Source organism: Falco rusticolus, chromosome 3 (genome assembly GCF_015220075.1).
Source record: "Falco rusticolus isolate bFalRus1 chromosome 3, bFalRus1.pri, whole genome shotgun sequence".
Classification (NCBI taxonomy): Eukaryota; Metazoa; Chordata; class Aves; order Falconiformes; family Falconidae; genus Falco; species Falco rusticolus.
This window is the reverse complement of record NC_051189.1, coordinates 96743432-96768709: the sequence shown is the minus strand read 5'-3', so window position 1 is coordinate 96768709 and position 25278 is coordinate 96743432. Positions and strand designations below refer to the sequence as shown.

General features: G+C 43.5%; 1 protein-coding gene across 6 annotated transcripts in view; it reads right to left on the bottom strand.

Moving 5' to 3' along the window:
- The window catches only part of ATXN1 (ataxin 1), a 218873-nt gene that overhangs the window by 142976 nt on the left and 50619 nt on the right, over window positions 1-25278 (bottom strand). For all 6 annotated transcript variants that reach the window (XM_037380537.1, XM_037380532.1, XM_037380538.1 and 3 more), the window contains one exon: window positions 14029-14153. The gene's annotated coding sequence lies outside the window, so the exon portion shown is untranslated. The remainder of the gene's footprint in view (window positions 1-14028; window positions 14154-25278) is intronic.

Genomic DNA, 25278 nt, shown 5'->3' with positions numbered 1-25278 from the left:
ATCTGAAAGGAAGACCTCTGGGAAGCAGGACCTGAGGGTTTCTGCTGGGGGCACAGACCCTAAGCCCATGGCCTTGGCTAGGCAGCAGGACCCGGAGGACTGTGCCCGTAGAGCAGGACTGGATGCAGTCAAATACAATAGCTTCAGGCAGTGCACCACTGACTCCTCCAAAGAGACAGGAGGGGTTTGTTTCAGAATAAACACATGTACAGTAGCAAACCTGCAGGGAGGGACAGCACGTCTGCAGACAGAGAAAAGCAAGAATAAAAAGATGTCTGAATAGTGCAGGTCCCAATTTGCCTCCCAGTGCCTGTGCAGCCACCACGCAAAGGGAGCCACACAGAAGTCAGCAGGCTGCGAGATAGTGCCTGCGCCCATGCCGAATCCTGACACCTGCTTGTGGCCCTGTCTTCGTTAGGGCAGATACCAAAGCGTGCTCTTCCCACTGCAGGGCATGTCAAGCGCAAAAATAAATAAATAAACAAAACAAAAAAAAAAAAAAAAATCCACAACAATCCTCAGTTGTAATTTCTACATAATTATTGCACAACAACCGCCCATAATGAGAGAATGAATTTATAACCACACACAAGCTATATTTACCAGTGGACTGGTTACAAAGCAAAACAGCAGGAAACCACAATGTGTGTCTTCATATTAGCTCCTCGGTGGTGGTGCAGAGCAGGCCCGCCTGTGCAGCAGGGCAGGCCAGGCAGGTGAAACCCAGGCACACCAGGCAGAGAGGAGCGCAGCCCCATGGCGATGGAAACTGGGACCCTGGGCACAAAGATGCCACCATGGGTTCAAGGGAAGCCATGTCGAGGTGGGGCTAGAAAGACCTGTTTGACTTCAGGATTAAATAGTTGGCCACCCAAACAAAAACTGAAGGGAGTCTCGCCTCCCAACTTTCCCAGCTTCCAGAAATTTCTATCCCTAGACCAAACTAAAAACACAGAACGCAAATAAAAAACCACCCCGTAACTGGAAGTGCAGCCCCCTGGGCAGACAGGACCCAGGAGGTGAACCGTTCCTGCCCCTCGAAATGAACTGTTGCTCCCAGAGAGCACTTTGTTCTTCTCTGGCTGTTCATCAGTCAATCCCCCACACCAAACTGGGCACGATTCAACCAAACTGGGACGGCAGGACCGTGTCTCGCTCGAGAGGAGGCCTGATAAGATCAGCAGCTGAGCCCCCACTGACAACTTTTTATCACTGAGGAGAGTCAATGTGGGTCTCTCTGCCAGCAACAACGCATCGCTGAGCTGGAGTCTTCACACCTTCAAAAACTGCTTTTCGGGCAAATTTGGCCAAAACTGCCTTACAGCTTTGGAAGTTACTGGAAGTGCAGCCTGACTGTTGGACTCGAGGAAAGACAGACAGCATGGGCACAAGGTCCCCGAGAGCCCCATTTCCTCAGGCTGCCACCGCAGCGTCCCCGCTGCCAGCAGCACGCCTGGCCACCTCACCCTGGCTGCTCATCGCCACCCACCATGAGCCAGCACAACCCCTCATGCTTTGCAGGCCAGTGTGAGAACAATGATGAGCTAGATCCGGGAACAGATCCTGCTGAAAACATACCTTTTTTTTTCCTTTCTTTTTTTTTTTTTTTTTTAGGGATTATTTTTGACTTGGATCCTTTCCCAGACCTGGCTCTGAGCACAACTACACAACGCTTATGTCAGCACAAGGAAGCCATCTAATGAACACCCAAGGGGGGGGCAGGACTGCTGCCATAGCCATCCCGGCCACCTTAATGAGGCTTGTAAAACAACGGCCTACAGACAGCAGGTTAAAAAGTCACACAGCTTCAGTTAAGCGAGGAAGACAGATTAAAAAAAAAAAAGCCAACAAAACAACATACACACAGGTTACCAACTCGCTGCCATGTCAGGCGGCCAAAACAGAGTAAAAACACAGGGCCTTCCATTGAGGAAAAGAAACTCACGCACTCAGCTGCACCACAGCCCCAACGCAGAAGGGCTCCTGACACAAGCAGGGAAAAATCTTGCTCCTTACTAGTTCCTAAGTAGGATAAGGAAAAAAAAAAAAAAAAAAAAAAAAAAGCACCTTTTAAAACATTGATATCTCAAAATGACCTGTTCTCTTATCTTTTTGGCTACGCATGCTCTTTTGTCCTGCTCTGTCCCTGGAAAGACACTGAAGAGCCCAGCCCCAACTGAAGGGTATAAGCGCAAAAGCAAGAGAGGAAGGTGCACGGCAAAAAGAACTCTCTCTCCCCATGGACTAGACAAAAATCCATGATTACTGCTTCTGGGTTTATGCTGACCAGTGTGCTATTATTGCTCTGGTGGCAATCACCAAACCTGTCATGAAAAGAAAGGATGTGTTGGGCTTGCTATCGATCCTTGTAATTCCTGTCTGAGTACAATCATGCTGTCTTGAAATGTAGCCCAAAAGGGCACCATTATTCCAGAATTGAGTTGCTTTTGGAAGATGAGTCAAAAGCGGTTCCATGTACTTAGATCTCTTCTTGAAGTTGCTGACAATTTTTCCTGGCTTTACAGCCACATTTTCTGATCCTTTATGTATTTTCTTTCTGCTATTGGTGAAAGAGCCACACAAATAAAGAGAAATCTGACCACCCCAGGAAATTTTGTAACTGACTATACACAGAGGGCTGTCAAATATGCACAAAGTAAACTAACTGAAATAATATGATTTCCCCCCTCCCCCTTAATAGACTTCATTTATAGTCACTGTAGGAGTTACATGTAACAACAGTAAGTGGAACAATTTCATACAGCACTTTCCATATTGAGACAGCTATTCTGCATCCCCCTGTACAGCAGACAGTTTCTATAGCTCACTTTGTATTATGGCAACAGAGCAAGGCACTGTAAATTAAGCCCAGAGCAGTAACCATTCCCTAGAATCAGGGCTAAAACCTAGACTAACGAGTGGCTACATCTATAGCCAGACCAACTTTTCCTCCCCAGTGAAGTCTGGACATCGCTGGTAGCTGGTAGGCAGAAGCACGAGCCTCTGAGGGCTCAACTCTTGCCTCCGAACAGAGGCAACCAAGAGAACAAGCGATGCGCGGGGCCAATTCCTGCCCCAAGCAACACACTGTTTTGGGATGGCACACATGCAGGACAGCTGCTAGACACTACAAGGTATGAGCTCCTGTTTGCAATGCCTTGGAAAAATGCTAGGTAAGAAGTAAGCATGTATTGCTATTAGCAGAAGGCTTGTGGGGATAAGCAGAGAACTTGATTGACAGCACCGCTCCCCAGCCATTGCTCATCAATGGGAAAGAAAAAACAGCTGACAAAAACCCCCACAAAACACACCCAACTCACACCATATCCAAACAATAAAAGACAAATGCATCCCAAACACCCACTGTATTTTATGTTCTTTTTGTTATTCATTACATTTCCCATGATGTTAATAACATGTACAATGACAAATAAACTCAAGACTACACAGCACGATGCATAAGGAGAAGATCAGTCGATACTGTCAAACATGACATGTCACAAACACTCAAAAGGTAACACAACCCAATGGATTAAGTATCATTCAGTACCAGTCATCACATTATTGCATCCAAAACTGGGCCAAAAAATACATATGGAAACACGTATTTCAAGCATGGCTAAAACAATAGTAGCAAACAAAACATATGATACTAATTGAAGTGTTAACGACAAATTGTCCGTTGTAGCTGGAAAACAGAAACACGGCCCTGAAAAAGGATCGTAACAACACTGACCTAACAATTGTTAAGTGTTCATGTTTAACACACATTGTAGCATATTCATAAACCATGTATTTCTGATGGTAGAAAAAAATATGAGACAACAGGTTAATGAATTAAATAATAACGAAAACTCAAAGACATAAATCAGAAGAAATCTGAGCTAAGAAACACAAAAAGATTTCGTGTGCACATGTGTGTGAGATTGAATACAATTCCTGCTTCAGGTGTCTTGGATCACACCTGTCTGTGCTTTTCAGGTCTCAGTTTCAGAAGTTTATTTTTTTTTTCATGCATGGTTTCAGAAGTACTGCTGTCTCTAACAGTGAAGTTCTGTCCTCCAATTCACACAACATACTCCCACTGACTCCAACCAGATTAAGTTTAACTACAAATACAATGGAAAATCTGAGGTAGCTTGTTGCCTTTATTTTCCATTTTTTCCAATGTGCAATTAGGTTATTCGTAATAAATATCAAATGAATATTTTTTTTTAATTAACACTTAGAACAAAGAAAGGCTCTAGTATTTTACAAACCTATTTGATGCAAAATACTAGATATGTCTTCAGGGCCTCAGTTTTTCAGACCTTTATTACTGAATTCTGACTTCATTCTATTAGCACTCTCAACAGCTTATTAACATAAAACAGAGCCTTGCTAATTTGCTATAATGTTTAGGATACCTACTCTAAATTAATGGAAGAAATCAATAAATTCATCAATCAACAAAAAGGACCAGAAAAGAAAAATGACAAAACACATTCTGTTCTATTACTGTGGCAATCCTAAATGGTGTTTTAATTATTCATACAAATATCTGTGATGCATTAGTAAATTTGATGTATAGCATCTCTACTTTTTTTTTGTTTTTTAAAGTCTTGGGTCAAGAACATGGTTCCTTTGAGGAATACAAAGGAGGCATCTGAATACGTTCTTGTATTTGATTCTACACATTCACATGCCATCCTGCCTTGGATCCAGAATACTGACTCCCCAGCAATCTCTGCTGAGAGCAGACCCACACAGAAAATCACGCAATGTTACACAGCCTGTAACAGACCACACGACACAACCACGGAGCAGGAGCATCACTCCTGCCATAGCCAACAAGCAAACTCCCAGAGCTGCAGCTTAAAAAGGGAGGTAACCTATATCCCCCATCGTGACATTCCACTGAGAAAATGTGGATAAAACAATGCGCTAGCAAGTATCTTTGGGAAGAGAAGCCAGGGTCTAAGTTCTGGGCCTCCCTTGCTGATCCACTCCTCCTTTTTCATCAACATGTAAAACTCTGTGCATCTTCTGTACACAGCTCCCCAGGCTGTGCCATTCTCACTCGTTCACAGCCACGTTCTGGCTGCCCACCCAGTAGCCATGTGCAAGCAGTAACTATCATTCTTGTCCCAGGAGAGACACCAGCAGCACCAGGAAAGCTGTAAAACCCGAGTGAAATTCTGGGTAGAGGTGGAGTTTTTCAGATGATGATGGTAACCTTCAGAAGGGAGATTTACGTGCACAGAGCTCCACAAATACAGCCCCTTTTCATATCAGCAAGTCACATAAAGGGTTAACAAAACACTACTGCTTATATTCCCCTGGCATCTCTTCTCCATCTCTCTCACAATTTGGGGTCCTTTTCCTCCCAGGGGAGGTTTAGATTGGGTATTAGGGAAAATTTCTTCACTGAAAGAGTGGTCAAGCATTGTAACAGGCTGCCCAGGGATGTGGTGGAATCACCATCCCTGGAAGCATTCAAAAAACATGTAGATGTGGTGCTTAGTGGCATGGTTTAGTGGTGGACTTGGCAGTCGTGGGCTAACGGTTTGACTTAGAATCTTAAAGGTCTTTTCCAATTTGAATAACTCTATGATGTACTGAAGTTCCCCCTCCCTGTCCACAACCTACACCCCAGTTTTTGTCCTGGCTCCCCATAATGCTCCATGTCTGGATGGGCTCCACACTTGCTCCAAATTTATTGCTGTCCTTCCTGCTCTTCCAAGCTTGTGAAGCAGGTTTTCACTCAGCTGCCCTCGCCTGCCAGGATGAGAAGCAGCACATGGAAGCTGGAAGGAAGAACTCATGAGCACCAGCCACCAGGAAAACAGGGCTTTGTCACTAGAAACCCAAGGTGGAAATGCACGCCATGTGTCTTATTTAGTTCAAAGCCAAAATGTTTCTGTCTACGAAGTCTGTTTGTATCTCAAGTCACAAAGAAGCCATTAGTACCAATAATGTGTCATTATGGGGGCGTCAGCAGAGACTCTGTAGCTAAGGTTAATTTGAGATGCATAATTTAAAGCAGAACTAAAATCTCTCCATTTCACACTTCAATGACTGAATTCAAATCATTCTTCAAATGTGACATAGCGGCTTTTAAGGGGACACTTGCGTTTTTTCCTTTTCTCTTTTCTTTTTATCAATTTTAAGTAAAATACAAGCTACCTGTTGCAGAGGAAAAGCGTAGAGATCCTCCTTTCATGACCACTTTAATCTGCTTCCCCGTCATATTTCCTTTCAGCAGCTTCACACTTTGCACATTCATTCTGACATGTCAGAATATGACTGATACAGGCCACTTCTGCAATTTTTTTTTAAAAAAACATACTCAAGAGTTAAAAATTTCACTCATCATAACCCCAGTGATTTTGCCAAGAACAGCTGGCAATGCTGCTTATCTTAAACACACCAAATCACTTAGCTAACAGTAGTACCTGCACAATTCTCTGTCCTTAGTATTTCTACTCTTAACATCCTGATAAAATACGTAAGAACAGAATCCTTGTTTTCCACACAGAAAAATGAGACAAAGACTGAAGGATGCTGTGGTTCAACAAGCGCTTCAAGCCTGTCCAAGTCTCCCATATCCACCGATAATTTTTTTTGTCAGGCAACTTCTCTGAGCACGGCTGATAAAACACAGAATAATTAAGCAAAAACTCATCACAACATAACAAACGGCATAACAGGGAGGTCTCCATGTCGCTGGAGATGCAACACCTCTGTATCCAACACCTCCTGCCTTTTACTGTGGACTCTTCAATAAAGCTCATGTAATGTTACCAAAATGCATAGAAACACACAGTAATTGTTGTCATCTGACACAACTCAGTTTTGTTCTGAACTTTCAAGAAATCACAGTTCAAGTACATGGACATTCTTTTGAGAACTGCCCTCCCTGCTTAAAATGTCAATGGATTTGCACAAGGGTGAGGGAGTGGGGTGGACAGGGGACTTCAAGACATCTTTGCCTCAGCCATGGTTATTCATCAGGTTTTTAGAGCAGAGAATGCAATGCCATCAAGTGAAAATTGACAGTGCTGTTTTCTGATGTCTGAGTGATGTCAATACCTCAGCAAGCCACAAGTGCTGAGAAATTTCTTCTCTGCAAAATTCTAAGAATGACTCTTAAATTTTGCTGCGAGGGGGGGAATGACATGACACAGACACCCAGAGCTAAAAGAGGCACTTGAAATTAAAGCTCCTACGTAGGTGTGCTTTTGAATACTGAGAGTATTAGGCTTCACAGCTTTGTGCTATCTGTGACTCAGACTTGCTGCCACAGGTGTCAAGAGACCTGGGACCTAAATGGAGCTCTGTAGCAACCTGCTGCTTTGTGATTTACTTTTTTTTTTTTTTTTTTTTACTATGTAGTAGAAAATTCACCCTCAAAGACAGACAAAAAGCAGGCTTTTGCACTCAGTACAGACCTGAATGTTTTCAGTCGATGGGTTTTACCATCCAGTTAACTTTCACCTAGCAAAGCACATTTTTCTGCTGTTAAATTCCTAAAGTTTCCTGAACAACACAATGTCAACTTCATCTAACAGCTGGAATGGCTTCAATAAAGTTCTGAGAATAACACATCTACTCTGACACACCAACGCACTATTTTTAATTGTAGCTCATTAAAGATGTAACAGAAGAAGAATTATATTCACTTCCAGCACTCTTCCGTCAGTGCAGTGAGATAATCATGTTGCTATATCATACATAAAGCAATATTTATGCATAGTGGTTTAGGTAATCTAATGGAAAGGCAGAAAGCAGCGATTCACTCCTTGCTCTGTCTGTTGCTGCAACATGGCTTTTTCCCTATTGCATGGCCCAAGAAGGCACACAGAGTGATTGGTCTCAAGTGTTAGTGAAAGAGAGACCTGGAAAATGAAACAGACAAGCCAGCTGAAATACCAAACAAATAAATAAATAAATCTCGATTGTGGATGAGAAGTACTTTACAGAGCAGCATACAAATGCAGGCCTCTGAGGTAATCTAAACCAAATGCAGACTGAAACTGAAGTACTTTGGTGAGTCAGCACAGTAAAAAGGATTCTAAAATCACATGTGAGAAAAGTGCAATCCTTTTTGTGTAACACACTGTATTTTATTCCAAAGTTACCTTTGTGTTGTGCCTCCTTCGTTTCCTTTTGGATTCAACCTCCAGCTTTGTGCCGGCTTACTAGCTCAGAACTCTAATGTCTAGGACTTTTAATTTCCCTTTCACAAAAACTTCATCTCCAGCCCATGATAATGTTAAACAATCATTGGCATGAATGCTACTGACCATCTTCCAAGTTATGATTACTTTCCTCTGGAAATAAAATTAAGAAAAATGTAATAGTTAAAACCAAAATTGCAGAGAATCATTACAGACTCTGACAATGTGAACTGCCTCCTAGATTCTGCCATCCCAGACGTTTCAGCCACCTATGGCTTTGGTGCAGACCAGGATTTCAGCACTAAATATGCTTACCATTAGTCAAAGAAAGGCTTAGCCTTGTATCTACCTCAAACATTTTTAAAACCATAGCCATTTTTAAACTTACAAAGCAATTCTCATCTTTATTTTCATCTCATTCTTGCCTCATACTTTCACAAGAACGTAATTCTGTGAAAGCCACAACAATTGCTTGTTCAACAGAGACTGCCACTCTCTGAAGTGCTTTCTGAGATAGATTTGTACAGACAGTCATGTGTAGAAATGAATAATCCAAAAATATCCACAATAGATAATGAGCAGAGTCTAGAAAAAAAACCCCCACATACTGCAAATGTAGCCCAAATTGGAACGAATGCCTACAGTAGCAACAGCACAGGAAGAGCAAAATGTTATTGTACATTACTGGCATGCGGCCCGTAATTACAAAAAATATTGCAGTATTCCACAGTAACAGCGTAAAATATTATCATTTCAAACAAAGCAGCTGCAGCACCCTGCCCACAGCAACCATGTCGCAGAGAGCCAGGGGAGGAGAGGGCAGCCAGCTGCAGGACTCCTGCTGCAGAGGGTGAGCGGTCTGCAGGGTCTGCGAGCCCTCAGGACAGCCTCTCCTCGCACCCACAGCTCCACTCCGTCAGGGCACAAAGGACCACTGCTGGGCAGCTAAGGGCTCCCACATGGGCTCCAGCTGCTGAGCCCTCTAGCAGAAGGGAAGCATGCTGGTCGCTCTGCATTCGGGCTCCTGCTGTAGTGTGCCTTCCGCCAAATTTGCATTTTCAGTGTCTCAGATTCAATAAAATCTTCCCCATTCCAGCTCCTCTGCGCTAACCCCTGTGTTACCCAGCCCCCTATAACACTCTGCCAAAAGGTTTTAACAGTGGGGTAGCAATAGGCTCCCAAGCACTGGTGTTCATGTGCTGCCACTGTAACTGCTATCACTCACCTCCCTAGATGGCGAGCAGTTGCTCCACGACATACCAGCAAAACAGGAGACAACCAGCAAACAAGTTTATCGGTGACGCTCTTCTCAATCACTCTACCCGCCAGGGCAAACAGAAAACCCCCAAAAGTTACAATTAAGTCCATCTGCTCACTGGCATGTACAGCACACAAATCAGTAGTTCTAGCTTATCACTTGCCGAAATAACATCTATCACATTTGGTTTCTACATGGATCATGAAAAAAAAGACCAGCTAAGGAGCCACATGTTTTCTCCAAACTTTATGCACTCACAGAAATAGCAATCAGAGGAGAAGAAATGTAGAAGCCAAACAGCGAGGTCAGCGGAGAAGAAAATGCTGTTCAAATGAAAGATACTTTTTCTAATTCATGCTTCCTATATAGGTTGCGAACAGTACAGATTCTCCAGAAGAAACTGCAAAGTCCAAGCTTTGCCTGCCTCAGGTATTTGGCATCTTCCCCCAGTCCGACAACTCTGAAGTCAAGTCTGAAATACACAAACACTGCCTGGGCAGTATCTAATCACGGGAACTTTTTTGTACAGCCAGCCAGAAAGATGATGTTTTTAGGAGCGACCGCATTAACTGCCTTACCTAAATACTTCCCAGCTCACCAGCACTTCTCATCTTCCCCATACCAGCTTTTCTCTGCTGAACACAAAGGACACTGTAGTATTTATATGCAATAAACTGCAGTAATATATGCAGTAGGTTGAAATATAGCATTTTTGTATCCTCATATGCCATTCATTGGCTTATGGATTCAAAGTCCCACAGGGAGTGCTGCAAATCCACAAAAAGTCTCTGGGTGCTGGATTTGACTTTCTGACGTATGTAACAGATGTGTAAAGTAACACATAACCAGATGCCTCTAGTAAATGCACAGCTAGAGACTGAAAAGCCCTAAAAATGTTGTGTCCAAGGGCAAAGGGGAAGGGGGAGAATAAGAACAGAGTCCCATATCTAGCAGGAAAAGAAAAGTTCAGGCTTTATAAATTTCTAGCCTACAGTGCTGTAACTTTTCAGGTCTCTAATTGAGCTACGGTATCCCAAGAAGGCTCTTTAGGAAGTGGGGAGTCCAGCTACAGTGGCCTGGTTTACTCCATGGAAGGCTATCAGCTGTTTCCTGGTGTCTGTGAAACTTCAAGGTCCTACCCCAAAAGCCTCCACCATGACCCCAAAGACCTTCACATCCAGAAGAGAGGTCTAACTCCTCAGCAGAAAAATTCAGGAATACAAACATGTGGCTGTATAACAGCAATCACCACAGAGGCCCCTCTCCACTCCCAGAGTTGGTGTGCCATGGCCACAGTGGCTTGGAGAAAAGAGCTGGTGTACTTTCACAATAACCTTCTAAGGCAGAGACCGGTGGGTAAGAAAAAGGCAAGAACTTGTTTAAAAGCCTCAGTTTAAAACTTCTGGCTACTCCCATTTTATGGAGTAAGTTACTCTCTACTAGAAACTGTGTGAACCATGATTTCAGAGCTGGATCCTGCCTTTTGCAAAGCTGCTGGTGGGCTTGGATCCAAGGCTTTGGTTCAAGCTCTTATCTGCTCCATACTAAAATGACTTATACCATACGTCCTTTATAATAAATAGCCTCTCAGTGAGGAAGCACAGTATTGGCATGGTTCATATTTACATCACTCCTTTGAAAGCCAATGCACATGGTTTAAGAAAGTGTTGGAAATATTACAGCTTTCGAATATTTTGCCTTATGTGGTTTACAGCCAGCACAGTCAATGACTGCGTAAGCTTCACCCATTTTCACGTGACGTGCTGAGCAGTGTGAGTCCCAGGTAATGCCCACCAGAGCAGCACAGGCATGGCCATGTCCCACCACAGCAGTGCCCTGCGCGGTGCCACTGCACTCTCCTGGCTCCCTGCAGCAAAGGGCTCCCTTGTCTGTCCCCACCACCTCCTCCTTTACAAAGGCTCACACACACTCACAGGAACAAATTAACAATTCCATTATGCGCCAGGCAGCCCATGCACTTTCTTTCTGATTCACAATAGAGGCACCCCATTGAAAAGATCTGTACACAGGGGGGTGAAAAAAAATGAAAATCTAAGCAAGTCTCAAGCAAGCCCACATATTATATCAAAGCCTCATTTCCACTTAACCCAAGTTGCTTTGGGACCTAATGCAGCTGACTTGAAGGGAAAACACAAACAAACAAACAAACAAACAACCCCTTTTTCCATTAGCTGGGGCAGGGGCAGGGGGAGGAATCGAACTAGTGCCATCTTTGTTGAAGAGCTCCACGAAACTAATGGTTTAGGAGAGCGGAGGAGCATGGACGGGGGACAAGTTGTGACTGATCACTGCCATCTGAACATGGCATGCTGACAGCTGAAAGAAGAGCAGAGAAAGGCAAAACAAAACAGGCATGTGTTTAATCTGGGCAGGCTCAGTCTCCCATATTCACTTCCAGTGAAAAATACAAGGCAGGATAAAGTCGGTCCCTCTGCCTGTTCAGCTCAGCACCCACGTAACTCCCTGGCACACACCACAGGATCTTCTCTGGGTACACAAAAGGGGGCATTATTTCTTCACGTGCTGAAAAAAATTATCAAGAAAGGGCAGGAGTAGCGGTACAATTTAATATATCTTAATTTGCGTCTTTCGCCACCGAAGAACTTCATTTAATACTCTGCCAATGAGCTCCTGCACTCTCCGATACAAAGAAAACTAAAAACGATTCAACAATTTTGTGACTGCAACAGAGAGCTGATCAAATGATTACAAAGGCCACACATGCTACGAAGATATCTTCCCCTGCACTTCAACGTGCGCTTCCTCAGAGTGAACAAGAAGGCAGTTGTGAAAGGAAAACCATGCATGTTTATCCTGGTCTGATATTGATGAAAGAAAGACAGGAATAAAGGCATTTTGATTTATGCTTTGCAGAGATGAGGAGGAATGCTGGCCACCAGGAGAGCAGGACACAGAGAAAGCAAAGGTGGGCTGAGAGCGATTACACATGGGTTACTGCATTGCGGTTCTTCCTCTCTCACTGGTTTGGCCAGGGCTGGTCACCCTACACCTGAAACGGGACTCGCTCCACAGAGCAAGGCATTTGCCCGCTTGAACTGCAGGGATGGGGGGCACAGAGGGGAGGGTAAGAACTGGAGCTCCTAAGAGCTGTACAGTAGCAGTTTCAAACCGATTTGCGTTAATACCTCATTTCACAATTACAAAAATTGCCTTGGACTCCTCCTGATAAGAGTCTGATATTCCTGTTTGGGCTCACAGTCCCTAGTGGAAGACCTGCACGTAAAAAGAAGTTGGCTACACTGATTCGCAAAAGTTTTGACCTTTCTGGATAAATCAGTACAAATGCCTACAGGACTATTACAATTTCCCAAGCAATGGCTCTTGTCCACTGACCAGAAAGGAAATATTTAGCTCCCTGCAGCGAGCCTGTTGATTTCAAAAGAAACTTAATAGCTCTATTCCTACAAAGCAAATACAGAGCAATCACCAGGGGCCAGCTATGCTGTCCTCTCTTCTGAAACCTGGTAAGCAACAAATATCTGCAAATGCCACCAGCCAAAGGGTTTTGATATTCTGCACATTTGTGGGGTCGTATCCCCTGCTTCTTCCATGTTATGTGGGTCTTTTTGATTCTGCAGATTTCTTACAGTAATTTTGTCTCCTTCAGCACACTCGCGGCAAAGATCAGAGTAAATAAACTTATTCAAGAAAGAGGCTGGTGGCTTTTAGGTTTCATTTATGCAGCACTTTCAGTGGTTAAGTTTTACAACTGTAACATTTTGTCTTTACTAGACAAAAAAGACTCAGAGGCCATCCTTTTCTAATGAGAAATGAAAATAAAAAAATAAAACTAGAAAGAAAAGGTGAGCTTTTCCCTGTCACTCGTAACTGCCTTTATTAAAAAAAATCATTAACTCAGGACAACACAATTCAGCCTCAGTCTTAGTTCAGCTGCTATTCAAATACGCAAGTGCAATTTACAACTCTAGTTATGAAAGGGGACGTTATTTTCTTTATACATTTAACTCTACTTGTTCAAAGACACACTGATGAAGCAATTAAGGCAGACGTATTATTAAAGCTGGTGTAAAATTTACAGACTCTGTTAAGAAGTTTGGTATTTCAATGAGGTGTTTAAACATAAAAATGAGAACTATGTATTTAATACAAAAATATCACTTAAGAATGCTGTAAAATCAGATTACTCATGACATTATCTCTAACAGTAGGAGAATTGTATATGCGTCTTCTGGCTGTGCGTTGTATGTTCTTCAATAGCTTTCTTCTGTAGAGTTCCCATATAATATAGATTCCAAACTTGGAAATATTTAGGCACATGCCTAACTTTCAGGGAGAATAGCCTCATTGATTTAAGCAGGGTTTAACACTTAGAAATGTTAGAATGATTGTCTCGTTGTGGGACTGGACCTCATGGGGCCCATTTTCAAAAAGGTAAGTACATTTTGTATTTTTAGTGCTGTTTCTGGGTTTGCCGTTGAAGTTCTTTCCCTCCCTCTCCCATCTGTTTTTATCTCCTTCTATAGAAATATCATGGCACTCTGAGGTAAATAATGATTAATTTACTTAAAAACTAACTGTAACTTATGACAAGACCCTCCAATCACTTACCTCAAATCATACGAGTGTTTCAAGATGCAATTGTAAATCTCCTTTTTTCCCTTCTTTCACAGGAGATGTTGCAGCCTTTTTTTTCTGATGATTCGCATTAAAACTCTTTCCCTGTGCTCCAGGATCTTAAAGAAAAACAAAACAAAAAAACCTACTCAGAATGAAAATGTCATTTCAAGCGATTGGTGGGTGGCTCAGGGGAAATCCCTGACCTTTCTCCAATGTATATTTCATTATCTAAAGCAAGTGTGATAACTTCCCCCAGCAGAAGCAGCATGAACACTCTTCTGTAGGCTGTACTTTAAAAAAAAAATAAACCACACAACAAAAACCCCCAAGAACCAACCACTAAACACCAAACCTCCACTATTTCAGACCACTCAAAAACATGTTATTCTTAAAATCTGCAAGATAGTACACTACAAAGTATTCATTTAAAGGACAATCCAGTATATACCAAACTCCATAAATTTATGAAGGTGAAAAGGAAAGAAAGCCCAGAGATACAACCCAGAAGAAAAATCGCTATGTAAAGTATCAAACTGTTACACAGGAGAGCAATCATGTTTTATTATTATTACTACCACTGGCATTATCACTAATAATATATATACAGCCAACTCCCTGAATCTTCACCAAGTTACTGTAGTATTTCTGTAGTAGTGGCGTGGGGAAGTAGTAGCTGTGCTGGAGAAGCAATGCAGCATTAGCACTATGAAACCCAGCCCAGCTGACGAGAGAGGAAGGAAGGGAGGAGGAGCACCGAAGCAAATGAGTAAGAGAAACTGGCAGGTCTCTAATATAATCAATCTTGACATTCTCCACCATCACCAAAAAAGGTCTCAAGGGTTTTGAATTTTCAGCGAGTGCTGCTACCAGAACACTTGCTCACTGCCTGCTGTTTCACCCTCTTCCCTCTCCCATACCTGCAGCACGGCAGGCCAGGCGCCGGCTGGTAACGTAAGCCTCCAGACCAGGCTCTGTCAGCAGGAAAATCCCCTGGCTATGAGAAGCAAACGCTGCCAGCCAGTGCAGAGTTCACTTTCCCTCTGAGAGCACAGTCTTGCATTTGCACGGCCCTTCCGGATTACAGGCATCCCAGTTATTTCGCTACAAACAACTTTTAGGACCAACAACTATATGCATTCTTGCTCTGCTAAAAGCCTGAAAGACAAACAGTTCCCGGGGCTACACCTGTGCTTATCCCTATTGAAGCCAACAAACATGCACAACATCACGAAGAGGATTTGACCTTGTGTGCACATAAGCCAGACTGCTTTGGTTTTCTTCCTCAGCTAGGACAGACAGCTTTGAATATTTTTTTCCGTTGCTTTTAATTAAGAAACGGAATCGTTATCCACAGCTTTCTGTGGCTGTATGTACTTCAGAACATACAACTTTTCCAAAAGCAGTCAGAAATTCAAAAAGTACAGCTTTCTACATCACAGTTTATTCCCCCCCCCACACACACACAGAAAACAACCCAAAACTCTGAGCAGACCAACACACAAATAAGGGGGATAGTGGGATTCCCTTGACACCTGCACAGAGGCTGCATCTACGTCACCACTCCCCGAAGCTGCTTACAGTACAAATAAATCCAAAATGCTGCATTTAAATTACCCTGCTCCCCCACTCCACCGTGCTTGTTCTCGCTTATGTGGTGTTGCTGCTTTCTTCAAGGAATCTGCTCTCAGTCAACGTGAGTAAAGGTTGCAACAGCCGAGCTTACAGACTTGCAGGAAGAGGACAAAGCCCCCTAAAGCTGTGACACAAATCCAGAGAAGGCTGGAAGTTCAAAGTGAAATGAGGACAGTCTGTCCATGATTCATGCCACCTAGAAACCATTCTTAATTTAAGAAAAAGTGTTAAAGGGATTATTTTACAGTGTCACCCCACTGAATCAACTAGGTTCTGCCTCTCATTTTTTTCCCTGACTCAACTACAAGGTGGCTGAGGATTCTATTTTAAGATCAAAATCAGCATAAAATCCTCCTGTTCTCACTTACATACTTACATTTTAATGCTCTGTTTAAAGAGACAAATAATGTTGTTTGAGAGACAGATTCCCAGCTATCCTCCAGGCTTTTTGCATGACCTATGGGTAAATGCTATGTGACACTTCCTGAAGGGCTAAAATAGCTCTGCGTGACACTTGAGCTTCTACAGTGCAACTAAAGTATGAGAGTTTGGCTCCTGATGCACATTGTCACTTAACCCCAATTTTCCTGTGCCTCAGTTTTCCCTTCCTCTACAGCAAAGATAACAGTATTTCCCCATCTCAGAGGGGCTGATGTGAGGAATACAACACCCACGCTGAATTAGTGGATAATCTGGTAACGCAGACAAAGTTACAGATCTCTTAACTTATGTGAGGCTGAAACTTCGCATCCACAGAAAAGGACCCTGTAAACCAAAATGAGAAGTGAGTCATCAGCCTGTCCCTCTGAAACTGCTTTGGTGGATAGTCGTTTCACTAGTACGACTCTCTTCTCCCGGGTGCTCCCAGCAAGCGTGGGGGAGACTGAATGGATTCACTGTAGTCACACAACAGCTTTACAGCTGCTGTAAAAAGGCCTATTGTAGCCCTGCATTTTACTATCTTGAGTAGCATACATTAATTTGTTGTACAGCTTCCATTACCCATCTGATCCTTACAGAAACAGGAGCAGCAAATCAGGGTTTGTCAAATGAAAAGCCATTTAACTGTGATGGAGGAAATTTTGTTTGTCTCTTTGTTTGTTTGTTTGTTTTAAAAAGGTAATAATTTATACAGCAGATAATAAAACTCTAAAAATTCAGTGTAACAATAATACTTTAAACTGGGTCTGCCCTCCCACTTTCCTGTTTGGTTTGGGGTTTTTTTTGGTGGAGGGCTTTTGGTTTTGGTTTGGTTTTTTGGGGTTTTTTGCTACATAGGCTATCATGATACTGTGAGCCAAATTTCACAATCAGAAAAGAGCAGGCCTGCCATACACACGTGCTCTTCCTGCAGTCACTGTCCACTCATGGCTTGCACCTCTGTGCATTTATGATCTTTGCTCAGTAACCTGAATGGTTTCAAAACCAACTGTGAACTCTTAATACAGAACTATTCAGTCACACGTACAAAGTCTCACGACAGTCAGATAATGCTGTCCTTTGCAAAAACACATGTGAGTAGATTTGACAGCCCTTTCTAAATGTCTTGATTTTTCTCCGTAGCGCCTGTCTAGTCAGGGAGGAAGGACAGTCCTGAATTAGGCACTCTCCTCCCAGCATTCAGCTACTCCACTCTCCCCCTTCTGGAGAAATGAATGCAGCTTCAAACAAATTAAAGGAGTATTTCATCAGCCCTTTCATTCTTCGCAGTGCAGTAACTGAGGCGGTGCTCGGCTTCTCTAGCCCCCAGCAGAGCCAAATTAAGGTTCACTCTGAAGTACAAACCCCCCTTCCTCCTCCCATACACACAGCATTAACCCTGCCAGCTGCAAAGACTACAAATTCAGCCAGGTTCCCCTGAAAACAGCAGCCCATCCCAGCTGCAGCATGCTGTACTGCTGACCCCCCAGAACTAAATGATGGTCCATCAGCAGACTTCTCCCCAAAATGCAGTACTTCCCTCAAAAGCTACGAGACTGGACAAAAATCACCAGGGCTTTTTCTCTGCCTTCTGGCTTCCGAGCATCAGGAACACAACAGGTGCTGTGCCGGTCTGCACTCAGAAAGCAGAAATATTTTGCTTTTCAGCAAAAGCCAAGACAGACAATACCCCTTGTTTTGGCAGCCTGGGACCTTAAAAAAACCCCTCAAATACCACAAGAGTAGCAGCCTGATAAAATGCCACACAGTGGGACCCCTCTTTTCCCCCAGACTTCATTTCACAGTGGTGGCTCTCTCAAAAGGCCGATGGCGCTGAGGGGAATGAGCCCATTTTCCATTCTAGCCAGCTTGTGCTTCCGCCATGTTAGCATGACTTGACTGATCAAACCTGATGAAAAACCACAGCAGTGGAAACAAAGAATCACATAAAGAATGAACTGAAACCCCAGGACAAACTACAGAGATACACTCAGCTGGTATTTTTGGGTTTGGGCAGGCCCGCGCACCCCCAAGCACGGGAGACAGGCGGCACCACCAGCCCCCCTCGCCATCCCCTGGGCAAGCGGCGCTGGGGAGGGCCTGGGCAGCACCACCACGGCACTGCCGCGTGCGACGGCATGGAGCCGAGGCCAGATCACAGCCAAGCCCATCGCTAAAACACAACCTCATCTTGGGACTCGCTATGAAGGGTGGAGAAATGGCGGCACCAGGCTCCCTGTGCGCCTCCTGCCACGGGGACAGGAACGCTTCTTCCCCAGGTCTCACAGGAACCGGCCTGCTGCCCTGCCTCTGCCTGGGATCTGGCTGCCTCAGGCACATGTTCCCACTCGGTATTTACCCTTTTTTCTTGCCTTCTGCTCGGAAGGACCTAGGCTCCCCTCTTCTCCTAACAGCCGAGAGCCACTTTATAGCAGGATTTTTGGAGCGAGGGCTACTGGGCCACGCTCACCGCCCCCACGCCTTGCCGCAGCCCGTTTAAAGGTGACGCAGAGCCATACTCGCCCACCTACCTGGGGGGGCTCAGCTCTTCCCAAGCCATAACCCCCCCAGCCCGGCACCCGAGGGACCCCTGGCCCCAGCGCCCGAGCATGGCACGAAGGCCAGCGGGAGGCTGCGGGCACAAGCCAGTGGCCTCACCCTGCGGCCAACGTCCCAGCCGTGCGGCCACCTGCACTCAGTGGGTCACAGCCCTCCTCAGCTCCCGGCTCCAGCAGTGCCGAGGGGTGACGGGGCACCGACCACCCCCACCCGCCCTCTCCCTCGCTGGCCTGAATAGCAACAGCCCTCTGTAAAACCGTGGTGTGTGCCCATGGGAAGCAGCAGGTAAGTGCATCTCTCTGCTAACAGGCACGTATGGTTTAGAAAGAGGTGTTAAGAAAATGAAGAAGGTGTTAAGAAAATGATTTGCAATGCCCAGATATATTCTGCGTTCTTCAAATGAAGGGCTCTAGAGAAAAAAGAAGACTTTTCATGTTCTTTGGGACACACGAGTCTGGTATTTTCTTCCTCTCACTTTCTGCTTTACTTACTCAGCTCACCTACCTTCTAGCTGTATGAGGCTGGATTTTCAGATGTAGTTGTTTGCTCTGTATAGGAATACTGAACAGTCAATATTCCTTATACCTGTCTCCAGTGCCACAGAGCACAGGACACTTCAGCAGAAACCTGCGGTGACCTTTGTTGCAGGAAACTTTGGAGGCCTGACCATAAGCTTTTTTTTTTAGAACAGAAATCTGACTAAGCCACAACCAGCTTGGCACTACTGTAGTTTGGTCTTACTTTTTGAGATCAGCAGTCTGGCTAGTAACTAAAATCTTCCAGGCAGAGGAAGAAATGTTGTCCTCCACCTGGATTCAGAGAGTTGCTTGGCTACAAGATCTGGTTGGCTTTTGTAGCCAAATCTACTTTTTCAATCAAGGAGAGATAGGACACTGACAAAGACGAAGGTTTTGTGTAAGTCTGCTTGTCCAGACTTTTTTTTCTTTTTTAACAAATATTGTACTACTGCTTCTGTCATCTCCACTTCTACTTCCTTGTCTTCAGCACAAGTTGTAACACCAGCATTTCAGCAAATACCAGGTTTGGCAGTAGGTTCTCTGGGCTGCCAACTGTCAGATCCAGAAAGCAGGACTGTCACATCTGCCAGACTGGCTCTCACACCTACTCTCTAAGGTAACATCGTAACATCATATATTTTTCCAAGTCACGCTAGTAATAATATGCCATTACATCTCACCATATGTTCCTTCTCTGCCTCAGGACATACACCAAAAAGGGCCTACATACTTTTAAATAAAGGATGCCCAGCCAAAGTCTTACAGTGACTGACAGCCTCAGCTCAGTGCAGTGTCTCTCTTCAAGGGCATGAGCACGGTCTCCAGCAGCACGCACTCATGTCAGCAAGTCAAGCACAAACTGCTAGACATGGGTCATTACTGGTTAAGCATCTGATGTGTACTTAGCATTGTATAAGCTCCTTACAGAAGATACAATCCTTTCAGTAGAAGATTCCTCCTAACTTCTCAAAACAGCCTTCCTTCTCTGAGGCCTACTCACAACAACCTTCCCCTTTCAGTAATAACTACAAAGAAAAGGGAAGAAAGAACATTAAGAAAGAAAAGTTATGAAATGTGTTTTACTAACTGGTACAACTACAAGATCACCTCACTGAAATACGCCTTTCTTTCCCTGCTTTCATCCCACAAAGTCCCTATAGGGCACAGTTACTTCACTGCTTTTTTTTCAGGATCAGGCACGTAGCTTTTGAATCAAACCTCCAGATAATCAGTCCTGCCTGGCCTTTTGGTTGCATTGTGGTGTGGTCCTGGAGCATGTGAACTGAATCCTTCTTGGGAGAATCTAAACTAGAAGCAGTGGCACCAGACTGCTCAGAAGTAAAAGCAACGCTAAAAACTGCCTGGTATGAACCTCAGGATCCCAGCACCACGTTTTTCACTATACAGATACTCCCCAGTTGGTCCACACTACTTGCTAATATAGACATAATCATAAAAACTAAACATTCTGCTGTCATTCATCTTTACGCCACCAAGTAAGATGATATTATTATATCCTACAGTAAGATTGCAATAGTATAATAGTGACAGCAGCAAGAGCACCTTGAACAATGTAATGAATACAGGATAGATCAAAGTAGTTTCAGCTACAATAACTAACCTAATTTTCGTAGTTTTACAATGAGTTCTTCCACTCTCTAAAACATTTTCTCTTTGTCTTGCACTAGAATAGTAAAGAATGGTTAGAGAAGGGAAAAAGTAAAACAAACTGGATAAAAAGACAGAAAAAACACTAACTTTCTCCAACTAAAACCCCGCAAAAGCAATAAACTTTAGGCATCAGTTGTAAAAAAAGCCAGCAGAAAATTTTAGGCAGTAGTGCTTTTTAAGGTGACTGTGTTGTCATCTGAGTTTATGTCAAACATCCTCTGGTATTTTTTTCTCACGGTGGATCTTATGTTCTCTTTCCAAATGTCATTAAAAAGACCACCAAAATCTTGTAATTTTTCATAACTAATTCAAGTAATAAGACAGTCATCACACTGTTTTTTTAGTGCATGAAAGGCTAAGAATCCTATGACATGATGTATAACCATCTCAGTTACCTTCTGCCACCTATTAGAAGTACCTGCTGAGCCTATAGAAGTTTGCAGGCCATATGGAGGTCTGCAGACCACTGACTAGAAGCCACCTGTCTACACAATCCACCACATTTGTTGAAAACTTTACCAGGAAGGGGAAGAGGATTTTTTTCCTGATAAGTTGTTTGTCCCTAGCAGCAGCAAGAGCGTAACACTCAAGAGTTTCACTGGAAGTTGCTAAGAAATACTTGTGATGGAAACCTCCCTGTGTTCCTGGTGCAGGAAACCAAATAAACCTCGTTGCTCCGTCTGTTCAACGGTTCTGGACCTGGCGTCAAGTTCGTGAGCATGAGTGACACTGACCACTGTGCTGAGGACCTGTCCCAGGCCAAGTGAAATGCTTTCCTAGTACTGAAATACTTCTTGAAAGCTTCCCTCTGCCCTCACATGCCTTCCACCGGCCCTCCACATGGGAGATGACTCCGAGCTCGCTGAGAGCAGGAAGCCCCAGCACAGAGGAAGTATGTGTAAAATCCAGTCTCGCTTCACCATGACTGTCCATTTTCATGAATGAAAAGGGCAAAGTCAGCAGGGGAAGCTGGGCCATGTCACGGCTGCTACCATGCTGCTGGTCTTCTCTCCACAAAGCACTGTGGATCTGTTAGTTTCCTTCAGAGATAATTGTTTCTGTGTATTAAACCAGCCAGAGACATGGTTACTAATGTGGTTAATTGTTAAGACAGCACAGCTTTGCATCTAACTCTTCATCTTGCATTTTCAAGAGGCATTCCCCAGGCCCTTTAGTAACTGATCTGTGCATTTAGACCACATTCATTAGTGACTTTACACACAGGACAGAGAAGGTGAGTGGTTGGGCTCTAACCTCCTAGCTCAGCTGCAGAGGCCAGTGCCGTGTTACGTCTCCCATATAGCCGTGGTCACATTGCTCACATCGCTTTGTGTGTCTCAGGCTCCATGTGCCTCCTGCAGAACACGGCAGACGAGTGAAGATGCTGTTGGTTTAGAGCAGAGGAAAGCTGGGAACCTAAAATACTACATTTATTAGGCAAATGTGGGAGAAATAAAGGGAGCTAAGATATTCTCCCTCCTTAAAAGACCAAGTAATTCCGTAAGCAGTGCAGTCCATGGAGGCTGGTTTCTTGTGGCTTTCCCTCTTGCATGTAGGTGAACCCACGCACAGTAAGACGCACGCCCTGAGCAAAGCTAGCCCTGTGCTGGAAGCACTCGCAACGGCTTGCACCCCAGTGCGCTCTTGTATCTGTGGTAACAAGGGCGAGCCTTCCCTTCAGAAAGGCCAGTAATTTCTGTCATTGTCCTATATCCAACTGCCTGTTTCACAAAACTGGTAGGAGTTCAAGGACTTTGTGATCTCAACCCATCTGTTAAATTTAGCTGGAGCCGGCCAGCAGATTCCAATGTTACTGCAGGGAGACAGAGAGAGAGAAAGCACACTCCAGAAAGAAAACAAACTAAAATACCTGTATTGGCCCATGAAAAATGATGTTGAACTGGCAAGGTAAACAAGTGGATCTGATGCTGAAACTTGGAAATGAAGTGCCAGTTCTGCAAGATTCATTAGTATCAAATCCAAGCATAGTCTTGCCCAGGAAAGTTCGTTTTAACTTATGCTGGTTTGAAACACAGCTTTACTTTTACTTACTGTGAATTGCATTCTGCTTATGCATAATATTAGGTATATTTTGGGGGGGAATTAAACTGTAAACTTTCCTCTGTTCCATTTCTTTAACACATTCAGTTTACTACTGTAACTTGTTTGTAACATTACTAAATTGCAACTACAGAATGTGGGAGAACATTTTGTTCCTACACAAGATAGGAAAAGTGTATCTGTAGATTTAGGTTCAGATAACAGGTTCAAATCTGCTTCAGATGACACAGAACAAGTAGGTGTCTGGGGGTTTTGGGGAGAGACGAGACAGAAAGGGTTTTTCCCCTGGAGGATCGAAAAAAGGTATTTTTCCTTAACATGATTCATAATACAAAACAGATGATGACACCATCAAGAACAAAGCAAAGTTTGTGGAACATCCACAGTGTTGCATACGGCTACATATTTCTTATTAATTTTGGTGAACAGAGTTTGTAAACAGAAGAAACCCTCAAACCTCTAACTTGTTTAGGATATTGTATCTTTTTACATACATATGCATGTACTAACGTGGGCTGCAGTACAGTCTAATCTCTCCAGCATTTATTCAGACTTAGGACAAAACTGCTTTCAACCCGCAAATATTTGTCATGACAGCACTCAACAGTTTCATTTTCCAGCACCAACTAGTGTCAATTTTAATATGATACTGTCTTTTCCAGCATTCCTCGATTTTACAGAGGAAGAAAGAACTTATACTGCAGAAAGTGAAAGTAACCAGTAACCCTTCAGCCAGTCTCTGCAGGATGACCAGAGTTTGCAAGGAAACCAACCACACAACTTTATTTCAAATGGGGAAAATGGACAACCTCCCACTTTCAGTAACAGGTATATTACTAAAAAAAGCCAATGTTTGTTACATAATTGCTTTAAAAGAACAGCAATGTCTAAAAAGCTAAACACACCTCCTTGTACTAGTTCCTGGCATTTTATGCCAAAATGCATGTGCCTCAATATATAGGTATATATTTAAATGTAATATAATCTACATTAATAGATTTAAGGCTTTAAGCAAAATTTAAGAGAATTTGAAAGTCAGCAAGGACCATTATGCTCCTTTAGGCTTATGCTAATCCATATGACAGACCACACAATTCCAGCCTAGAATCCCCTCCACAGTGGGTATCATCCTTCCATTGCATGTAAGTGAGTAGCATCAAGCTCAAAAATGTGCAGCACAGTATTTTCAGAAAGACATCCAAACTCTATATAAGGTTTTCATCCACCCATGAATGTATCATTTTCCTAGGCCTTTCCACAGTTATTACTGGGATCTTCTCATTATCATTAAAACCAAATTGTTAATTCATTGTGTAAGAGTGAACTGTTCCCCCTGCTCTCCCAAGTTCCAATGAGTGTGATTTTCACCGACACATCTGTACTACAGAAAAATGTTTAATTAAAAAAAAACCCAACCAACCACACCTCTACTCTTTTTTGTGTATTTTTTCAGAAGTACTTTCCACGTACCTTAAAAAAAACCTCCTTAAATTAAGATTTGGTATTTAAAATCTGTGTCTGAAAAATTAACGGCAGCTGATCTACACACAAGAACATGAGATACTTCAATTTGTTGCAACATTCAGAAGCATTGAAGATTACATGAACAAACAGACATGGATTCCATCCACTTCACATCCCATTGACATCATGAGCCACCCACTGGAAGCGGGAAAAGACTTGTAATTTCGGGGGTTTCCTGCATCATCAGGTTTTGCTGCAAACTCTCCAGAATGAGCCAACCAGGCTCTTTCAGGCGCCAAACCATTTATGTGCTTAACTTCAGGGGCTTCAGGAAGTGAGCAGCACTGCTCAGATTTGCAAGTTAAAGACTCGCACAGCCAGAACTGTAATCCAAGCCAGTCAGTGGTACCACTGTTAACTGTCTGGAGGAGCTGAACGTGCCCCCTCAGCTCCCTCCCTCTTTGTATTTCCAGGAGCAATGAGGATAAACGGGCATTCTACTATTCGTACTAATCGCCCATTAGTCTCAGTAGTCTGAAAGGCAAACTGACACATCCACTCATTTTTACTGTTTTCAGTATTTATAGTATTACTTCTCCAGGACTGTGAAGTAGCTGCCAATTATTACTAGAATTTGGCATGCAGAAGCTCATATATATGAAAAAACATGATCAAACAATATGCAGCTCATTAAAGGAAGTTTATAACTCTGTTCCCTGCCCTAATACGTTGTTTTTATCTTCTGGAATATTTACCACACCACCTGATTAGGTTGAGCTGCTTATGTATTTTGAAAATACAAATTATGCCATCAGTCATTCGTCGTATGACAGCAAACTTGCAATTACACAACTCCACAAGCTCACGCAGTGCACCAAGGCAGGCACAACCCAGCCCCAAGTGTCAGCACAGCACA